The following is a 13,654-nucleotide window of genomic DNA, read 5'->3' on the forward strand; positions in this document are numbered from 1 at the left end:
CATTTACCAAAGGGAAGGTGACTTTATAATTTAGAACAATAATAAAATTTATTAAATTTTGTTTCAAACATATTATATTTTGAATAAGAATACAAACATGAAATATAAGGTGTTATAACAAACAACGTTCTTTATTACATCAAAATTACCATATAACCATTGAATCCTAACAGCATATATGCACACAAACCTATATAAAAGCACTATATGGATAAGCATATCTGTTGTTTGTGGGAGAGCGCGACACGAACGTATACAGGAAGTGTGGTGCAGTAAAGTGCGATGTCATGAACAAGCACTGTCACAGGCAGTTTGATGGTGAGTATCATAGAGTAAGGGCGCGGTTACACGGGAGTCTGAACTACTTCAGGTGAACATGTTCAGCTGTTGAGTGCGGTTACACACAGTCTGAACATGTTTCGTTCGAGGCCATTTCTCATTTAACTTAAACAGGTTGGCTAAGTAGTTCAGATCGACATATCTTCTACATTAGCCTCTGATTGGCTGGTTAGAATATAAACAGTCTTTTGCAGAAATTCTAGATGGAAAGTGTTTCTGGCACAAGTTCGAGTAATATTTTACCGAATGCAACAAAAAAAAATCCAACAGATAATTACATATATTTTTTAATTTATCCTGACCTTAATTTTCTTAAAACTGATATAGGTACTCTCGCTCAAAAAATAATAAAAAATAAGTTTAAAAACTTTACTGTGCATGTCTGAATTCCCGATTTGTAAAAAAACATTGAGCAATATGTAAACACATTTCATTTCTGCTGATACTGCTGTATAAACAAGTGAGAAAATCCCGCGTTTTCTGGATGCAATTAAAAAATAGAGGCTGTATCCGAATACATAGGGATGCGTCCTTAGCACACACATCCCTACATCCCTTAGCAAATGCAGCCACAATTTAGAGGACGCATTTCTAATGGATGGATAGTATCCGAATACTTTTACTACTAGCACCACCTGTTGACTGTCAGTCGTACTAATGATCACGCAGCCATTTTGTGTAGGAATATCTACGAATATTCAGCAAAACGTAAATAATAAATACCTACCAATTAAAAAATAATGTAACGTGTATGTTATAGATGTTAGCGATCCAAATAAAATACATTTTATAAATTGTAAACTTTAAAAATACTTATGAGTTTTGAATTATCCTTTAAGTTTAAATTCGTATTTTTATTATATTTATTAACGTCTTCATTTGTCTCTGTTTAAGTTATCACTTTCGCTTATAATGTTTTAAACAAATATTATGCTGAAAATCTGAAGTAATATTATACACAAACAAAATAAAACCCGATTCCGAAGCTAATGGATGTAGGGACGCGTTAGTGGATGCGAGTGTCGCATCCCTAGAAATCTCGAATTAGTGGATGCGTGAAGGGATGCATCGGCATCCCTTGTGAGAATTCGGATTCAACACAAAGATGGCCGCGTCCACTACGATGCACTTTTAGTGGATCCCTTAGCTAAGGGATCCATTAGGCCAGTATTCGGATACAGCCAGAGATCAACAACACAGTCATTCGTTGACAGTAGACAATCGGTTTTAGAGCTAAACACACTTTTCAGCAACTACCGTGTAACCGCACACTTTCGCGTTTGTAAACGTGTTTACTTAAACATGTTCACCTGAAGTAGTTCAGGGTCCCGTGTAACCGCGCCCTAAGTAAAGGGAGAGGCGCCACTCCCATAGTAATGATCGTTTGCTTAAATTTGTAAACAAAACCCTTGCGATCATACCATTTCTTTGCAACTTGACAACGAAAAAATTACAGCCAGATACAACCTGAGAAAGGTTTAGCGTGTGATTGTTGGCACCTTTGTAGTCGTCATATTTTATATTTTTTCGATAAAGGCTACTAATATTGTAAAATTGCTTTATGTTAGTCCTTATAATGGGACGTTAAACTATTTCCGCAATAGAAAAAAAAAGGTTTGATTATATGTAGATTCGAACTTTCAATTGTCAGCTTCGAGTCATGACGCCTTTACCCACAAGACCACCAATCGATCTTGAGATCTTTCTGCACTAGTAGAGTGCAAATTAATTTTACAGCCAGATTGAAACAGATGATTGTTTAGTAATGAATTTTATTTCTGTTTATTATATTTATTTTCCATTCCATTTTTTTTATTTTTTTATTTTCAACTTCAAAAACTACAGTTGCAGCCCTAGCAGGTAATATGGAGAACGACAGGCCAACATACTCTAATTTTCGTTTTCGGCAAAATGCCACGCAGCATCTAGTTTTCAGTGACATTTAAAAAATATATACTTTTACTTTCAAATCCCATTATTACCACGAGACAATACAAAGATGGCCGTATGTAATTATAATAACTGGATATGTAATAAACTAAAGAGATCAAAACTTGTAATTTTTTTTTCCGATGTTGGTGAAACATGGTATGATCTCATTTTTAAGGATTCAGTTTGTCCTATCTACTGTCACCCCCCTGGTGAGTATGACTGTTTGGGAATTTACAATGGAATTTCCAACGTTGCGATGAACTAATGTAATACTGCACACAATTTTTTTTTTCAATTAGATATTCGATTTTTGATTATAAATTACATGAGGTGATAATGTAGGTAAGCCTATCGCTGAGTCATAAACTATATTTGTCTTTAATTAATACCTAAGGGTATGTATATAATGTACTTGTGATGACTTAAAAACATGTCTTAATTTACTATATTTAAAATTTGCAAAAGAGGGTCATTCCAACCAATAAAATTTGTGGATTCGTGAGAAATAGCTTGTGATTAACTACCAGAACATTTAGTTAGAATATATATGCACATTCATTCGTAATAAAGTAACTCTAACGGGATTTGAAGTTCAAATGACTTCAGACATAGATCAATTTCTCCCGACTGCAATTAAATATGAAAATAAAGGATATCCTTTCCTCCCTATCTAACAAACAAATACTACCTACCTTCCTGCCATGCAAGTAACATATGTGGATGATGATATTGAAATGAAAATGACACCAATAAATCCACACCAGTGAAATGAAAATCGCCTCGTAGTTTAACAAGGCAGGGTCTACATGTATTATTATATAAACTACATGCCAGAAAAAAATAGCCTTGTACCATAAATCGTTTTTCTCTAATTTTTGTGTGTAGAGACTTATTTCCACTTGTTTTTATCTTAAATTAACCTATTATAACATATCAGAAATCGTACTTTGAATTACAAGTGTATCATTGAAAACAGGAAAACGGACAAGGTTGTGCAGAATGCAAAGCGAGCTTTAAATGTTCATTTTATGTAATTCTAATGTTTACAACATTTTTGTGCAGCCGTCATCATTATGATTCTATATTAACAATATCAAAGATAAAACAATATTCAAACAGCTGACTATCACACTACGGGAGAGAGATGTCTTACACAAATAATAACAAATGTAACCAAATTCTGATTTATTTTTTTACCAACACATACAGTATTACACCACACACTTCGTCTGATTTCGGTTAGCCAACCTCCGGCTAATACCATTCTTTTTCAACCGGAGTTTATATTAGTTGTCAGTTGACTATTCTCTACCACTCTCCCGTGCGGTAAGCAGCAAAACTTTTCAATACGTAGATATAAAAGGCACACCAGCGAAATGAAAAAGAACATTTGCTAAAGGGACTTAAAATATTACTAATTAAATAAGATTTAGATCGTTTTATTTAAAACTAAAAGCAAATGTAAAAACATAAATACAGAAACAAAGACACTATGTCACCAACTTAACTGTTTTTTCTAAAAATTAATACTAAAATGAAGGTAATAATTTAAACAAATCTAACTTAATAAAAATTACTATTATAATAATAATATCATAAAAATAATCTTGTCTTTCCAGCATTCTGTAGCGGTTGGGTAGCGCCCTCCTTGTTTTGTTTGTAAACCTTTCTGCAGTATCAATTTTACCACTAGTTTCTAATTATCATTGTCTTGTTTTATCTGTGAGTACTGTAGTGGTGTTTGATAGGTCGAAATGCGTCAGGTGTTTACAGTAGGCCAGTAGGCGCAACATAGTTTAATGTCACAATACATGTGCGGTTCTGAACAGTTCAAGATTCAAAAGCGGATTTAACATATTTAAAGATTCAGGTAAGTGTAATAATATTGGTAAAATTGTTGTACTTTTATAACCTCAATTTATTCCTAGGCTTGTATATACAATGACAATGAATCGAAATCAATTTGTTGTTGGAATATGTTTTGAAATTCGGAATGTGAAGTGCAATTCTATTTTATGGATCAGAATTAGTTTTTGATTTGTGTTAGATATACACTAATGCTTGTGTTGTAAGTTAAGTTCACATGACGTAAATATATATGTTAAATACTTATTTTGTTATACTGTGTAAACAAATGTTTTTATTGTACTCGATGTTAAGTGATAAAAACTTGCCCTTACAATTCTCAAAATATTATTATTTTTTAATTAGTTTGTGATTCTGGAGTGCCACATTGACACCTCCAAAAACTGTACATCATTGTATTTGGGGGTAAATGTTTTAAATTCTGAAGTAGGTTAGGCTACTTATCTAATCCATTACATGTATGTGTATTAAGTATTTTTTCTTTAGTTTTAAATTTGTGCTTCGTAGTTTTCTTGTTTATGATTTAGGCCCATTTTCCAGTAACTGCAATATTCAATAAAAAATTTTTGTGATTAAAGTTGCCACTTTTTAGATAAATAATGTACTTATTCCCAGGGTTTGGTGGTGTCACAGATAGTGTAGCATTCATTTTATTTGACCATTAAGTATCTTAGAGCCAAACAAGTTTAAATCCAAATTTGGAAAGTTTTGTTTTAATCCATTACTTAGATATATGTAGGGACAGGCATTTTTCGCGAAAAGATCTGAACACCCATTAGACTGCAACAAGGTATATCCACACCAGCGGTTTCTCCCTTGTGATTGGCGGCCGTCTGCGAGAGAAGTCGTTGCCTTATTTGACCGAGCCATTCAGAACGCGTTTACTTCCGCACTGAATTACTGTGACTGGTGTTGTTACACTCAATATGTACCTGGGAGAAACTCGCCCAATCACGAAACACAGACGATGCTATAGTGTTTCAAGTTTCATCTAGTCTCAAAATCTTTTCACGAAATCTGCATGGCCCTAGCTATATGCATTTGAAGTTAGTTATCTATCAAACTTCAATATCATAACTCACCCAAAAGTTTTTTAATTAATTTTGTTAGAATAGTGTTAGATGACTAACATTAGTCTAGTTACAATATTATGTACCTGTGTCTTTTGGAAAATTACCATAATATTGAAGATATTAATCACAAGTTAATTTTTACAGCCACACGAATGTAGGTTGATAAAAATTACTGTATCAGTGAAAGAAAATTTTTTTTTACTCATCTGTAAAGTTGCCAAATTGTGACTTAGTTTCATTTGGTTTTGGGGTACAGAACTTACGTTTAGTCTATTGTGAAATAATTCAGACGAAGATATAGTTATGGAAAGACTAATAACACAATTTTTCCAAACTCAGTAGTTGTGAAAATCATAAATTAAACTAGGACTTAATATACCTAGCTTATATAAATATTCAAAGAGTCATATTAATGCTTGTTATTTGTAGGTATATGATCAAGATGTATACATATAGTTACATACAGTTAAACAGTTGTTAGTGATACTTTCTGAAGTTAAATAATATTGAATATATGAAATTATTTACCATGATGGTTTGTGCAATCGTAATACCAAAATTAATTTTTTATAACTGTAACCTCACAGTCTTTATCTGCTAATATTGCTTTTCTTGTTCGGTGTGCTCTGTTGCCAGATATATCCAGAGCACAATCATTTTAGTCAAAATTTTATACTGTAATGAACATTTTTTTAAATAAATATTTTTGTTTTAAAAAAAAATTTTTATTGAGTATTTTAGAAATAAATATTTAATTCTTACTTCTAAGGAAACGTAAATGAAAGATACCATCTTGGTCTCATTTTTTTTTTAAATTTTTATTTCATATTATTTAATATTAAATTTTTTTTTGTTCTGTTTGACTATAGGGCATAATGCTTTGTTATTAAAAGTCACTGACAGCTACAAATAGTTTCTTTTGTGAAATAATAATAGGTGTTTAGAATCAGATTTTTTTTTCTTTTTAGATTGTGTACAACTGTAATAATACCATCAGATGACACTATTTTATGGTCTTAGAAAAATTAACAAAATGTAAAGTTAAACACATGAAAAACTTATTATAATTATTGATAGTACAGTAGAACCTTGATTAACAGGGGTAATTGGAGGGGGGGGGGGGGAGGTCATCATGGATAAGCAAAAATCACGGATAATCAAATTCATATGTAGGTATTTAGGTTATACAATAAAGCTAAATTTTTAAAGTAATTTATACAAAACAAATATACAAGTATTACTGACACTAAGTATTAATTTTTAAAAATATGTTTGAACGAAATTATTTGTAATGATCTAAAAGACACAGTTTCAATGAAAAATATAAATTATATTTACAATTTTAAATGCATAGGTACGTGCAATTTAACAAAAAGCTTGCCTTGAATCAACAAACAATTCTGGAAATATGTACAATCGTATTTTAGTAAAGTAGTCTTGTTACAGATTTTTGCTTTTTATTTTTTAGTTTCTACTTTGAATACGTAGTTTTTAGTTTTACTTTCTTGTCCCTTCCCTAATGAAATACACTTACGAGCTTGGTCCCCCCCCCCTCCCCCCCCCCAAAAAAAAGAAGTTTAATTTTTAATTGAGAACCCGGTTAACCAAATGCCCGGTTAATCGGGTCACGGATAAAGAAGGTTCTGCTGTACCTATATAAAACAAGAATTTGTTACGTTATAAAGAGCTGCGTAGATTCAGTCTGGCAACAGTGAGCATCATCTACTCTGTAATGCAGTCTAAACGTGAGATGGAGCATAGCTGACATCCGGAGTGTTACTTTTACAATCATAAGTCGCAAAGAAAATTGTGGTATCATTATTTACTTCTGGCTGTGCCAACGATTTTGTTCATAGTTTCAGCGTGATGTGTACAGAAACAATGGTGTGAATCCTGCTGGAATGAAGAAACTGATCTCACTAAACAATGTTTTTAGTGTTACTTCATGACTTTGGAAATTAAGCATGATGATAAAGAAGCCTTAGTATTTTGGATAGTTTTGCATGTTGCTGTAATAAATTAAGTCAAAAATTTTTTTTATAAATTTTATTTTTAGCTTTTATATTGTTACCGTGGACGCTAGCGACAAGGTTGGCCAACTTACCAGCACACCAGCCTTTGGGAGGGGCGTGATGAAGGTAGCACCTGTCCCTCTATTACAGATACATGTTAATCCAATTAGCAACAGTGCCCCTCTCTACCCCGCTTGAGGGTGCGGCACTTTCCTGTGTGAAGTGGCGTGACTAGGATGTCGTTGATCTTGCAGCTTCGAGTGTTAAGTCAGGGATTCTGATGACGTGACATTTCCAGGGCATGGGGCTGAGAGATGAATAAACGGGAAGGATGGCCTGTTAGGGCAGTGAAGTGAAGAGGGTGAGTTATCCCTTGGGGAGCGACAAGAGATGGCTTCGTGTGCGAAGATTAGATCATTGAGGTTCAGCAAACAAGCGAGCAGTGAGAGGCAGTGTATTGGAGCAGAGGTGCGTGGTAACAAAAACAGTAGAGAAAACTACTGTCGAGCCGAACTCCAGAGGAGAGTAAAGGTTTGATTAATTTGTGGACAAGATATTTTTAATTGTAATTTAATTGATAGTGTAAATATTATATATGTATTATAAATAAAACTGCAATTAATTCGGCTATCCTTTCAGACTTGTATTTACCAATTTTAACAATATCAATTTTTGTAACCAAATCTACCACTATTTTGAAACTATATTTCATTTACATACAGGACTCCCTTATAGTTTTATTATGTGTATAGATTATTAGAACTGCATGGGAAGCACATATGTAATTGTCATCAACTTGTATGTAGTGTGGGTATGGTAAAATAATCTCTGCATAGAATCGTTTTTTGTTTGTGTATTTGTCTCAAAACTAGAGCTCTGATTGAATAAGGTACTTACCCAACACCCTTTTTTTCCCCCTAACCCAATTCTCACAGGGTGGCTACAAACAAGAGAAAGAAAGGAAACTAAAGGGTTTTAGAATGTCACTGGGAAAACTTGGAATTAGCAGGGACATAATTAAGTTAAAATTTAAGTTTTATCGTATATATATATAAATATATATACATACATACATATATATATATATATATATATAACATATTGTACAACAAATTGTGATAGCTAAGACTAAGATATTGGTAAAATAATTCTGCATATTCTACATCTTGAACTACCACAGCAGTGTTGCCTTCTTGAAGACCAACATTTTCTAGTAAATTTGACAGAGAATTGTGCAAAACAGAAGACAATTCAATTGTTTATAGATATATAGAGTTACAGAGAGATAAAGATAGATATTGATACAGATGCTTTGTATGTTAGTACAAACTTCAAACAAATTACTAAAATAATTAGAGGCATTGCAATGCATCCTGGGCATTAGCTAGAATGCTATAAATTTGTTTAATGGCTTGAAAAGAACTTTCTAGGAAGAATTGTAAAGATGCCATCATGAAGTTAATACTGCTAAACAAACATAATAACAACACATCTGCAAGAAATTAGCGTTAAACTTCATTATAACCAAAACTTAATTTGCTGTGAAGATAGGAAAAAAAAGGGGGGGGGGGGTGGTGAGGGGGGGCTCTCATTTGACTTGAAGTATTCTATTGACAGTATTATTATAGCTGTTTTTCCCAAAACTTTATTCAATGCTTAACGCCATTGACTTCACAGGGCAAACTATTTGTAGCAGTCAGTCATTATTACCCAATTTCATAATTTCTCCTGGATTTATGCCCTTTAACAAATCAAAATTCAGAAAAATAAACAAAAAAAATTGTTAATGGCATAAAACAACTGGTTCAAACCAAGATGGCATATTTTGGTTCCTACTTGGGACAGTCCAATCAAATCCTTAATATTCGAAGGATTCTATATTTCAGGAAAAAGGTTCAAAGAAAAACTTAGAGGAAATAAGGTAAATAAAAAAAAAGAACACCTATGACAGTTTTTCCCTTCGTACCTGTCCTGTATCCATTCCCCAAGATAGTGTGCTTTTAAAAAATAATATAAATTAAATTACGATAAGTATTGTTACGATTTATTAAAACATAAAAATAATAAATCGTCGTGGGAAAACTACTGGGTTCGTAAATGGATAGCCCGATTAAAGATTTTACTACACAGTTTTATTGATTTCCAATATTTGAATCACTAACAAATAATCTTCACAAATTGCCAAATAATTAATTACGCTTAAAAATGTTGCTTCCCCAGTCACTCGTTTTTACACACCGCACACCTCGCTGGGCCGCATCTCTGGCGTAACTCTCGCCGCAGCACCCCTCGTGGACCTCCGTCGCCGCACTCCACCACTACCGTCACACTTCCCTTCGCCGAGGATCCACTCGTCGCCTCGCTCGGAATTTCGCTCGGGACTCTCTCGCCCCGGAACTCCGCCGCGCCCGCGACACTATCGCCCGGAACTGAACTCTCCGCCCTGGAACCTTCGTCCAGGGCCTTCGCCGCAAGTGCGGCTATATCGCCCGGAAATTCCGCCGCGGGAAAACTACAGACTCAACCGCTCGCTGACTCCTTTGGAGGCCGGCGTCCTGGGGTTATATATCACAGGCGACACTTCTAGAATTGACGAGCGCGGCTGGGGCCAGTCGCGTCATTCCGCGCCGACCCGACGGCACAATTCTCTCGAAACACGCGTCAGCGGCTCGCGTAACTCCGCAGCTGTCAGGTGTCATGTTAACGTTGCTGAGATATAGCGTCGCGCGGGGTTTGGAGGGGAAGGAAGGAGGAAGCGACAATCCTTGTAATCTTCCATGCGCGCGCGGCACGTTTCTCATTGCGGCGGCCACGTGACATCAGTGGCCGTGCGAGGCCGCCAGCCGGCTCAGAACCTGCGCGCGCCGTGGCCCTGCTTACGTTCGTAACAGTATTTATTCTGGAAACTTACAGTTTGTGAAATAAACATTTGAAGGGTTGAAGGTTTCCGCAATAGTGAATATTATTAATTTCTTGTTTATTATTTTATTTTTGACCCTTGAGTCTTAAATTTGGATTCGAGGGGTATATTAGAAGTACTCTTTGGGATTTGAATTCGAGAAAATTGGGATTTGACCCTTCACTGGTTCTTACCTGTTAAAAACAAACTAGGTCACATGCAGAGGCGTCTAAAGGCCCGGGCAACCGGTACTTGTACTACCGACTCTTCTGTGATGTAAAATGGTTGTCATTTAATTGTAGACCGTTATTTATAACGTAAACGTACTTTTTTTGAAGTTTAATAACGCTGAAATCTCATCTTTATAGTTACTTTTATTCGGTTGTGATAATTATAACATATAAATAAATTTCTATGTTCCTGGTTACTTAAAAAACTTTGTTTAAAAAGGTTTTCTGTGGTGAGAGGAAACTTCCTTTCCTCTGGGCGATACTCCATACCCCCTCCCAGATCCCTCGTGAAGGTTCCTCTACGAAATATTAGGGTGCCGCACAGGGTGAGACAACCATTGGTCGCAGGTCAGGGAAAACCCGTTGGCAGTGAAAGTTATCATGCTGTAGGGGGAATACACCCCGCTGTTTTGTATGTTTAATGATCGGCTACAGTTTGCTGTGCAGAACGTGATATGTTTGACCGAACACACTGCGGTAGCCCGTCTACAACAGTCCGTACCTGTGACCTCATCCTGACGCGAATGACGTCACATCGTCGCACGGAAAACTTCCCTGTGTACATTTGTGACGTCAGAATCAATGGATTTGTAAAGTAGTCATTAGAGCGCCATAATGTGTTTTTCGAATGTTTTCGTTTATTGTTTTCACGCGTTTTAATTTGAGTACGCAGCTAAGGTTTGGAATATTCATTTGACTTGAGAAAGTTGTGGGATTTTTTTTTAACAATTTTTAGTAATTCCTTTCAGTTTAAGAGCACATCTTTCAAACGGGAACCAGAAACCGTAAATATCATGAGTGTTCTTCTTATGCTTCCAAAGGGCACAGTTTGGGACAAAAATTTAAATTTAAAATGTATTCAGACCACCGTCTACGCCCATCCATGATGTTGGAGGGTCACGTGGACCAATCAGCGATCACTGTCCGTCGAACATAGTTTAGGACATTGCTATTTGAGGCCCGTCTACAGTTGCAATGTCCCAAATCGTGTCCGACTGACTTTGATCCGGCCCACGTGACCCTCTGGCGTCATGGGTGGTGTGGCGGGGGTCCGAATCTCCCTGGTACGAATACATTGGTCAAATTTGACTTTTTGTCCCAATCTGTGCCTTTTGGTAGCACATAAAGAAGAACACTCGTGATATTTGCTGCTTCCGGTTCCCTTCTCAAAGATGTAAACAGAAAATAATGCAGGGTGTGGTAGGAATCCAAGAAGACAGATACAACATTTTGATCAGTTCTCTCCGTTTGAGACCGGCGATTTTCAAAGACCGAACTCACGAATCCATGTATTGGCATTTTACTTTTGCCTTACATGAAAAATACATATTATTAAACTTTCACAAGTTAAATACACGATAAAAAAAATCGGGAAACTTTTATTTTGGCTCTGTATATGTGTTGAGCTCTGGCGGCTACTTTATAAATCAGTAGATTCGGACATCACAATTATTGTAGACAGGGCAGTTTTCCGTGCGACAATGTGACATCGTTCACTTTAGGATAAGGACACGAACCGCCACAGGTTTGGACTGTTGTAGACGGGGGCTTTGTAGAGTCGGCTATCACTGGCGTAGTGTAATTGTTGCGACATGTGAAGTCGTCCACTTGAAGTGAAGTTATAATTTGTTTTCCTCGCGGCTGGAACATGCTCATTAAAACCAGACGATAACACCGCAGGAATGCTTGGAAATATATGATTTATGTCTTCTGCATCAATAATTAGGATACCCCAAATGTTGAGCTTTCGTGGCCGGAGCATTAACTATTTATTAACTTGGCTTTAGGTTTTGAGGACACGGTCCGTGGAAATGATAGTGTAGCCAGTCCTACCTCCAATCATGGCCACTCAACAGGGACCAATCACAGCTCGCTGTTGAATTAACAGCAAGAAATAGTCCTACCCGGGCGCACATACGGTGTGCAGTGTTTCAGAAGAAACCACGCGGTTCGAAAACTGCTCGAGATATCCGAGCGGTGTCTGCTAGCGAAAAGTATCAAGAACACTACAAGGGCAGGTGAGTAGTTTCCTGTTTTCGTATCACGTTTTAAAACTGTATTTTCAATAGAGTGGACATGGCTAAAACGCATGTTTTCAGAATAATATTTAGGCGTGAGATACCTGGAACAGATTTTTGAAAGCACTCGAAGGACTTGCCTTACATCTTTGTCATCATTTCTCCTGCTTAAAATGTCGTGGTTTACCTTCTCAAACACCACAGTCGAGAAGCCTGCGCGCATTGAAGTCATGGACAGACGCTAGTAAGTAAATGTCTATTTTTTCAACGTACCAATCACGCGTGTTTCAAATATTAGACCAACTTAAAAAAATGTCCTATCCCTCTTTATCTGTGAAGTTTGACTTTCAGCGCGCGCGGCGGCCACGCGCTTTGGGAGTGAAACTTCAATGTTATGAATCGTGAACCCTGCTTCGCACGCGACCTTGGCCGCTGCTTGTCGCCGGCCCATCACGCGTCACTGTATTATCCCGCGTGAGCCCCGCGGCGGTGATGACTTTATCTCGATACAGCCTTGATCACCGTCAAGGGCGAGGGGCGCTCTTCACCCTCCCTTCTTGTCCCTGACTCGCCATGATCACGAGATGGCGATAGTGCAATCCGCGCGCTGCCGCGAAGCTTGCATTTGATCGTAGCAAAGGTTATCTATCGTCTGGCTTTTTTTTAAATTTTTTTTTTTTAACTCGATGCTTAAGGCAGGAATACTATAGCCCGTCGCCTCCGTCCTTGACTCTTCCGTCAACGCTAGGCAGCTAGCCTAGCGATTTCATCGTCCCGACAGTTATTTTTCCCAAAATAAGTGCTGCCAACAATCCATGTTTTTTTCTATCGGAGATTTTTTGACGTGACAACGTCTAATAAATCGATGAACGCCGGCTGCACGCACGAAAAAGTGTCCCGTAACGCACACTGTCCCACTACGATGTGTCCCATTACGCTCATTGTACGCTTGCGCCGCAGATCTCTTCCACTCGATTGGAATAACCATCGATTTGACTTTTCAATCATGTTTTCGTCGTTTGAATTATTAATATTATGTAATTTAACGATCGTCCACCGATTTTCAGCACAATCGGTACGGTTATTTAAAAGTAATGTCGAATTTTCAAATATGTTTTTGTACGAACAATGGTGTTTTACAGTTACACATAATATTTCAAATTACACCCGGGATCTTTTGCACACTGTTTAAAAAAAATATTGTAACACATTATAAATAAATTTAGTGTATTTGGGATGCGTATTTGTTATAAAATCGTATTATAAAAACGAAATAATATTCCCT

General features: G+C 36.5%; 1 protein-coding gene across 6 annotated transcripts in view; it reads left to right on the forward strand.

Annotated features, from left to right (window-relative positions):
- Positions 1-4,045: 4,045 nt before the first annotated feature.
- Positions 4,046-13,654, forward strand: part of LOC134539336 (acetyl-CoA carboxylase) — a 148,928-nt gene continuing 139,319 nt past the window's right edge. For 4 of the 6 annotated variants that reach the window (XM_063381269.1, XM_063381276.1, XM_063381277.1 and 1 more), the window contains exon 1: positions 4,046-4,141. The gene's annotated coding sequence lies outside the window, so the exon portion shown is untranslated. Of the gene's footprint in view, positions 4,142-7,520; positions 7,754-12,138; positions 12,370-13,654 lie in introns of all 6 variants that reach the window. The other 2 variants (XM_063381272.1, XM_063381273.1) reach the window with 2 other exon arrangements.

The sequence above is a fragment of the Bacillus rossius genome, chromosome 15 (genome assembly GCF_032445375.1).
Source record: "Bacillus rossius redtenbacheri isolate Brsri chromosome 15, Brsri_v3, whole genome shotgun sequence".
In the NCBI taxonomy this organism is placed as follows: Eukaryota; Metazoa; Arthropoda; class Insecta; order Phasmatodea; family Bacillidae; genus Bacillus; species Bacillus rossius.